Below are 8803 nucleotides of genomic sequence, written 5' to 3'. Positions count from 1 at the left end.
AGTGGGTTTGGTGTTGCCTGGTGTAAATATGAGCAGCTGTTTTCAGTCTGTTTCAGTGGGTTTGGTGTTGCCTGGTGTAAATATGAGCAGCTGTTTTCAGTCTGTTTCAGTGGGTTTGGTGTTGCCTGGTGTAAATATGAGCAGCTGATTTCAGTCTGTTTCAGTGGGTTTGGTGTTGCCTGGTGTAAATATGAGCAGCTGTTTTCAGTCTGTTTCAGTGGGTTTGGTGTTGCCTGGTGTAAATATGAGCAGCTGTTTTCAGTCTGTTTCAGTGGGTTTGGTGTTGCCTGGTGTAAATATGAGCAGCTGTTTTCAGTCTGTTTCAGTGGGTTTGGTGTTGCCTGGTGTAAATATGAGCAGCTGATTTCAGTCTGTTTCAGTGGGTTTGGTGTTGCCTGGTGTAAATATGAGCAGCTGTTTTCAGTCTGTTTCAGTGGGTTTGGTGTTGCCTGGTGTAAATATGAGCAGCTGATTTCAGTCTGTTTCAGTGGGTTTGGTCTTGCCTGGTGTAAATATGAGCAGCTGATTTCAGTCTGTTTCAGTGGGTTTGGTGTTGCCTGGTGTTAATACTGTATGAGCTGTTGAGGTCAGCAGACACTAGTGTGTGAGAAAACATGTTTATATCTGCTCAGCCCAGCTGTGCGATCTCTTTACCCAGTGGTGTAAAGTACTTAAATACTACCTAAGTCGTTTTTTTTGGGTATCTGTACTTTATTTTAATATTTATATTTTTGACAACTTTTTTTATTTTACTTCACTACATTCCTGAAGCAAATAATGTACCTTTTACTCCATCCAAAAGTACTCGTTACATTTTGAATGCTTAGCAGGACAGGAAAATGGTCTAACATTATCAACAGAACATCCCTGGTCATCCCTACTGCCTCTGATCTGGCGGACTCACTAAACACACCTGCTTCGTTTGTAAATTATGTCTGAGTGTTGGAGCGTTACAATAACTACATTAACTTTTGATACTTACGTATATTTAAAACCAAATACTTATAGACTTACTAAAGTAGGATTTTACTGGGTGACATTCACTTTTACTTGAGTCATTTTCTATTAAGGCATCTTTACTTTTACTCAAGTATGACAATTGGATACTTTTTTCCACCACTGTCTCTAACACACACACACACACACACACACACACACACACACACACACACACACACACACACACACACACACACACACGCACACACAAACACACGCGCACGGGCACGCGCGCACACACACACACACACACACACGCAATCATTATTCATGTCATAGTTTGTATTTTCTGAGTGCCTTTTCTCAGAAACTAGCACCCTTTCCACTGGATATGAGGTGGCTGGGTTACATACTGTAGGTATGGTAGGAAGGACATGAGCTGGCTGGGTTACATACTGTAGGTATGGTAGGAAGGACATGAGCTGGCTGGGTTACATACTGTAGGTATGGTAGGAAGGACATGAGCTGGCAGTGTTACATACTGTAGGTATGGTAGGAAGGACATGAGCTGGCTGGGTTACATACTGTAGGTATGGTAGGAAGGACATGAGCTGGCTGGGTTACATACTGTAGGTATGGTAGGAAGGACATGAGCTGGCAGGGTTACATACTGTAGGTATGGTAGGAAGGACATGAGCTGGCTGGGTTACATACTGTAGGTATGGTAGGAAGGACATGAGCTGGCTGGGTTACATACTGTAGGTATGGTAGGAAGGACATGAGCTGGCAGGGTTACATACTGTAGGTATGGTAGAAAGGACATGAGCTGGCTGGGTTACATACTGTAGGTATGGTAGGAAGGACATGAGCTGGCTGGGTTACATACTGTAGGTATGGTAGGAAGGACATGAGCTGGCTGGGTTACATACTGTAGGTATGGTAGGAAGGACATGAGCTGGCTGGGTTACATACTGTAGGTATGGTAGGAAGGACATGAGCTGGCAGGGTTACATACTGTAGGTATGGTAGGAAGGACATGAGCTGGCAGGGTTACATACTGTAGGTATGGTAGGAAGGACATGAGCTGGCAGGGTTACATACTGTAGGTATGGTAGGAAGGACATGAGCTGGCAGTGTTACATACTGTAGGTATGGTAGGAAGGACATGAGCTGGCAGTGTTACATACTGTAGGTATGGTAGGAAGGACATGAGCTGGCAGGGTTAGGTATGGGAGTAGAGAGAGAGTTGATGGAGAGAGATCAAAAGGACAGATTCACAGACACACAGACAGAAAGTTCTGACAAACAGAAAGTGTTAACCACCCCCATACATGGATTAATGGTAGCAGGTCTCACCTCTGAGGACGTTATTTACCCAGAAGACTGACTGGACGTGAGCCCACAGAGCAGACACATCACTAAGCACTCTCTTCCTGTTTCATCACTTCCTCTTTACAAATGCACATGTTCACATGATACGGTGTCAGCTACTGATGAATGTTCTACGACCTATTAGGATTTCTTATTCATCTGTTATGAAGCTTTTGTCACCACTGACATACAGCGGACTAACAACACCATTTATTTTGATGGTCTTTTCTGGTGTTCATCCTGGGACACATAGGGGAGATGGATTACGATGGTCTATTGCTGAGTATTTGAATGTAATCTTTGGCTAATCTTTGTTAAAAGAACACACACTGCTGAGGAAATTCCAGACAGAAGTGGTCCTTTTTTGACTGATCATCTACCCTATACACTACCGGTCCAAAGTTTTAGAACACCAACTGATTCAAGGGTTTTTCTTTACTTTTTAAAAATTTTTCTTCATTGTAGAATGATAGTGAAGACATCAACACTACGAAATAACACATAAGGAATCATGCAGTGACCAAAAAAGTGTTAAACAAATCAAAATATGTTTTATATTTGAGATTCTTCAAATAGCCACCCTTTGCCTTGATGACAGCTTTGCACACTATTGGCATTCTCTCAACCAGCTTCATGAGGAATGCTTTTCCAACAGTCTTGAAGGAGTTCTCACATGCTGAGCACTTGTTGGCTGCTATTCCTTCACTCTGCGGTCCGACTCATCCCAAACCATCTCAATTGGGTTGAGGTCAGGGGATTGTGGAGGCCAGGTCATCTGATGCAGCACTCCATCACGCTCCTGGGTCAAATAGTCCTTACACAGCATGGAGATGTATTGAGTCATTGTCCTGTTGAAAAACAAATGATAGTCCGCCTAAACCCAAACCAGATGGGATGGCGTATCACTGCAGAATGCTGTGGTAGCCATGCTGGTTAAGTGTGCCATGAATTCTAAATAAATCACAGACAGTGTCACCAGCAAAGCACCCCCACACTATCACACCTCCTCCTCCATGCTTTACGGTGGGAGATACACATGTGGAGATCATCCATTCACCCACACCGCATCTCACAAAGACACGGCGGTTGGAACCAAAAATCTCAAATTTGGACTCCAGACCAAAGGACAAATTTCCACCGGTCTAATGTCCATTGCTCGTGTTTCTTGGCCCAAGCAAGTCTCTTCTTCTTAATGGTGTCCTTTTGTAGTGGTTTCTTTGCAGCAATTCGACGATGAAGGCCTAATTCACGCACTCTCCTTTGAACAGTTGATGTTGAGATGTGTCTTACTTTAACTCTGTGAATCATTTAGTTGGGCTGCAATTTCTGAGGCTGGTAACTCTAATGAACTTATCCTCTGCAGCAGAGGTAACTCTGGGTCTTCCATTCCTGTTGCGGTCCTCATGAGAGCCAGTTTCATCATAGCGCTTGATGGTTTTTGCGACTGCACTTAAAGAAACTGTCAATGTTCTTGAAATGTTCCGTATTGACTGACCTTCATGTCTTAAAGTATTGATGGACTGTCATTTATCTTTGCTTATTTGAGCTGTTCTTGCCATAATATGGACTTGGTCTTTTACCAAATAGGGTTATCTTCTGTATACCACCCCTACCTTGTCACAACACGGCTGATTGGCTCAAACGCATTAAGAAGGAAATAAGTTCCTCAAATGAACTTTTAACAAGGCACACCTGTTAATTGAAATGCATTCCAGGTGACGACCTCATGAATCTGGTTGAGAGAATTTCAAGAGTGTGCAAAGCTGTCATCAAGGCAAAGGGTGGCTATTTGAAGAATCTCAAATATAAAATATTTGTTTCACACTTTTTTGGTTACTATATGATTCCATATGTGTTATTTCATAGTGTTGATGTCTTCACTATTATTCTACAATGTAGAAAAAGTACAAATAAAGACAAAACCCTTGAATGAGTTGTTGTTGTAAAACTTTGGACTGGTAGCGTATGTGTCCCAGGTTTTCCACGTAGGAAGCAGCCCATCTCTAGGCAGCCAGAACCACAGCCAGGACAAGAGCCAGCCAGGGCCTCAGCCAAGCGTCTTGTCTGTCTGGCCAGTCTGAGGGAGCTAACCAGGAGCTGGAGGCCAGCAGACTATAAAACGGAATAAACAAAGGGGTTGGGCATGAGCAGGGTGCTTTTTACTGCATTCCCACGCCAGCAGCAGCAGCAGCAGCTTACTGAGAAGTGCTACCTGAAAAACGCAGGACCCTCCCCCTTCCATCCCCCTTCCATCTACCCCCATCCCTACTAGCAGCAGGAGTAGACAACCAATCCAAGGCGACTGCTGCAGCCCAGGTGTACAAACACTTAACACAGCCCGGGATCAAAGGGTCTCATTAAAGGACAATAGATCCCTATCCCCCACCCCCTAATCCAGACTTGTACCACAGCATGGGCTTTCTCTATATCAATCCACTTCCTTAGGCTACACCTGCTAGAGCTCCCCCTACTGTCTGTTCAAACCTGGGACAAGACAGTCACTTTGAGTCAGGGAATCAATGAGGATTGTAACACTTCCCCTAGTGGTCGGTTAGTGGCTGGCCTTTGTCCTGACCTTTAAACTTTGCTGAGATTATAGGTGGTTTGCTTGGATACAACATCCATACAACTTTACAGGTTTACTGTATGCAGACAAATAGACACAGAGCATTACTGAGCTATAAAGATAGTCCAAAACAATTATTCACTCTGTCCAGTAATTTTGGACAAGAAATGAAATATTTAAGTGATACTTAGCAACAGTGGATTTCAGCCTGTCCAAGTATCCAACCACACGTATGAGTGAGCAGTGAAACTGTATCAGCCTCTTATAATAAGATAAACAAATGGAAACACAATCAACTGGATGCCGTGTCCCTGTGATCCAGATGTGCTGGTATTACAACAGTTTTATATAGCAATGATAAATATACAAGAGTGGGTAGATATTTTATAGCGGAATCATCCTTCAGAATTTGTGTCAACTCAGGCAGGTTCTCAAAAACAAGCTGCAAAAGAAGAGCCAGAACCCTATAGAAATCATTTGATTTAGATTTCAAAAACTTTATTGACAGATGTCAGTCAGATCAGGCCTGGGAAAGGTCTGTCTGGATGGACCTCAGAGCCCGCTACCAGCCCCGGTGTGTCTTTGATGGGGAAGCCCTCTCTTTGTAGTCGGCGTGTTAGTCAGTAAAAGTTAAAGGGCCTAAATGGTCCCTAACAGGAAGCAGTTTACACAGTGAAGCTCAAGCTGCCTGTGGCCCCTATTGTTCCCGGGCCCCTCACCACTTCATTACGATTTCCATAAGAAAGGAACAGTAATTTACCCTTTTCTTCTGGTCTCCCTTCATCTTGGTGGAGTGGACCTCTCTCTGTCCTCAGTCACTTGTTCCTTCTCTCCTTCATGCTACCAATGTATGGGTTGAAAATGTATGGGTGGTGATGTAATGGCCTTGTATGTTCTGAAAGCATTTAAAACATCATGGAGACCAGTTAGTAAGGATTACAAATAAGGACAAGTTAGAATAAAACTGTATAATGGACAAGCATTTGTCTGTTTTGTGACGAGAAGTAGGACTAATTTGCAGAGCACCTTGACCTGAGAAAGTCAGGTCTGTCTTGATGAAAGACTGGCTCTAGTTCATGAGGGGAAACTTTGTGTCTTTGGTGCTTCTGAGGAGGTTAGCATAACTGAGCTGTACACAGAGAAGATGTTCAAATCCTGGCTGACTGAAGGGTCACTGTGACTGGCCACTCTGTCCACTGATCTGGATAGAGAGAAGACTAGTGTCCACGACCAGCTGAGCTGAGCTATAGAGACCACTGTGGAGAGCGTTCAAACTGTTTCACAGAAAGAGAGAAGGAAAGATCGACATAATGGTCATCCACATTATAAGGCATGGTGTTCAAACCCAGCAAAGTTGACTGTATAGTGAACACACACACACACACACACACACACACACACACACACACACACACACACACACACACACACACACACACACACACACACACCACTATCCCCTTTCCCTAACCCTCATTCCGCACTTTGAACTTCTGAAGTGAGAAGGGGAGAAATGCAGCGAGAGCAGAATTCATTTATTCGGAGAGAACGATGTGTAACTTCTCCAGTTAATCCCATCAACCCTGACGCAGGGACACATCCTGGGACACATGCAAACACCGATCAAACATGTCCTCTCTCGCTCACGCCTAGTAGGATACCCCAGGATCCCCATATACCCCACTGAGTGGGAAAACACCCCCGGACTCTCCTCCTATGACAGACGTCAGTCCTGTTAAACCAGTGAACAACCTTGGTATTACCCACAGATATAATTCTTGACACGTCTGGATCACACCATTACATGTGTTTAAGAGTGTTTGTTCACACAGATGCTTTAGGTTGTTGAATGCGCCAGATCCTAACTTCAGCCCAACAGTAGCCCTGACTCTTCATTAACAGGAGTAGGTGGTTGGATTGTTTTCCTTCACTTTCAGAGGTCACTTGTCAACACGAGGTGAAAGAGTCTGTTATTATATAATCCAGGGTGGTTATAACTCAGGCTATAACACCAGTTATAACCTCTATAAGGACCCACGGTGCACTCTCCCTATCTTTCTGTTTCCGAAGGGTCTTGGCTGGAAGGCTGGTTGTTGTTCCTCCAGTCTGAGAAGGGAAGGGCAGCCGGCTGCAGACCCCCTCAGTGAGCTGTTTTACCCACGGCCCCATGCAGACCCTGACAATAGAACCCGGCTGGAATCATTGTCTGACCTATTGTTGCAGGGGGAGCCAGAGAGGCTGGGGTCGGGTTGAGGTCCAGAGCCCATATGTCTCAGAGTAGGAATGCTGATCTAGAATCAGGTCCCCCCTGTCCATGTACGTCTCACTCATTATAATCGAATAGGCAAAACAGAACCTAGATCTGCAAACCTACTCTGAGAGGCTTTGCCGCCAGAACCGGGAGGCCTCCTTATTAATACGCTAAATCTCCAAACCTCATTTCCAGGTTATATTTATATTTTATATTTATGTAACCTACAGTTGAGGTCGGAAGTTAACATACACTTTAGCCAAATACATTAAACTCAGGTCTTCACAATTCCTGACATTTAATCCAAGTAAAAATTCCCTGTCTTAGGTCAGTTAGGATCATCACTTTGTTTTAAGAATGTGAAATGTCAGAATAATAGTAGAGAGAATGATTTATTTCAGCTTTTATTTCTTTCATCACATTCCCAGTGGGTCAGAAGTTTACATACACTCAATTAGTATTTGGTAGCGTTGCCTTTAAATTGTTTAACTTGGGTCAAACGCTTCAGGTAACCTTCCACAAGTTTCCCACAATAAGTTGGGTAAATTTTGGCCCATTCCTCCTGACAGAGCTGGTGTAACTGAGTCAGGTTTGTGGGCCTCCTTGCTTTCACAAGCTTTTTCAGTTCTGCCCACAAATGTTCTATTGGATTGAGGTCAGGGCGTTGTGATGGCCACTCCAATACCTTGACTTTGTTGTCCTTAAGCCATTTTGCCACAACTTTGGAAGTATGCATTTGCGACCAAGCTTTAACTTCCTGACTGATGTCTGTATATGTTGCTTCAATATATCCACAACATTTTCCTGCCTCATGATGCCATCTATTTTGTGAAGTACACCAGTCCCTCCTGCAGCAAAGCACCCCCTCAACATGATGCTGCCACCCCCTTTTTCCTCCAAACATAACGATGGTCATTATGGCCAAACAGTTATATTTTTGTTTCATCAGACCAGAGGACATTTCTCCAAAAAGTACCTTTGTCCCCATGTGCAGTTGCAAACCATAGTATGGCTTTTTATGGCGGTTTTGGAGCAGTGGCTTCTTCCTTGCTGAGCGGCCTTTCAGGTTATGTCGATATAGGTCTTGTTTTGCAGTGGAAATAGATACTTTTGTACATGTTTCGTCCAGCATCTTCACAAGGTCAGTTGCTGTTGTTCTGGGATTGATTTGCACTTTTCACACCAAAGAACGTTCATCTCCTTCCTGAGCGATATGATAGCTGCGTGGTCCTATGGTGTTTATACTTGCGTGCTATTGTTTGTACAGATGAACGTGGTACCTTCAGGCGTTTGGAAATTGCTGAGGTCTTGGCTGATTTCTTTTGATTTTCCAATGATGTCACGCAAAGAGGCACTGAGTTTGAAGGTAGGCCTTGAAATACACCTCCGATTGACTCAAATGATGTCAATTAGCATATCAGAAGCTTCTGAAGCCATGACATAATTTTCTGGAATTTTCCAAGCTGTTTAAAGGCACAGTCAGCTTAGTGTATGTAAACGTCTGACCCACTGGAATTGTGATACAGTTAATTATAAGTGAAATAATCTGTCTGTAAACAATTGTTGGAAAGATTACTTGTGTCATGCACAAAGTAGATGTCCTAACGACTTGCCACAACTATAGTTTGTTAACAAGACATTTGTGGAGTGGTTAAAAAACTTGTTTTAATGACTCC

Source organism: Oncorhynchus mykiss, chromosome 18, assembly GCF_013265735.2.
Source record: "Oncorhynchus mykiss isolate Arlee chromosome 18, USDA_OmykA_1.1, whole genome shotgun sequence".
In the NCBI taxonomy this organism is placed as follows: domain Eukaryota; kingdom Metazoa; phylum Chordata; class Actinopteri; order Salmoniformes; family Salmonidae; genus Oncorhynchus; species Oncorhynchus mykiss.
This window is presented reverse-complemented; position numbering follows the sequence as displayed.